Genomic DNA, 583 nt, shown 5'->3' on the forward strand with positions numbered 1-583 from the left:
TGAATATTAGTTTCATCTGAAATTGTTGTACACTCCTGAGCTGTTCCTTCTCAGGCCTAAAAAGAGCTGCTAGCCCAGGATGCCTAAATTAAAGAATCCTAATACCAACAGGACCAGGCCTATGTTGTGGACAAGAGAGCTCGTTTTTCTGAGTTCAAGACTGGACAGAGTGATATGGCTGAGATATGAGGTGAATCTGGAGCCCATGGGGATGCACTCTCCAAGCTCCAGGATAGGAATGGGGCCTCTAGGGTGCCAGGACACCCACCACGCCTTCCCAAGCAGGATCTTGGCAACATTCCCTGTCAGTGATGAAGCAGCCCTAGCACTTGTCACGCCCCGATGTTGTGTCCTATGTGGGCCCCATGCTCTTGGGACCACATCCCACACTCTGCAGGTCCATGCTACGGGGTCCTTCGTGCCTCAGGAGTAGAGACCACACAGCAAGCAGTTCCCGCCCCAACCAGCAGGAGGAGGGGAGGAGAGCAAGGGCACCAGGGGACTCTCACTCAGACAACACCCCAGGGGTTCCAGTGGGGACAGTGATGATGCAGATGAGGCACAGACCAAGAGATGGGACCAG

This window comes from Physeter macrocephalus, unplaced genomic scaffold (assembly GCF_002837175.3).
Source record: "Physeter macrocephalus isolate SW-GA unplaced genomic scaffold, ASM283717v5 random_9595, whole genome shotgun sequence".
Taxonomy (NCBI): domain Eukaryota; kingdom Metazoa; phylum Chordata; class Mammalia; order Artiodactyla; family Physeteridae; genus Physeter; species Physeter macrocephalus.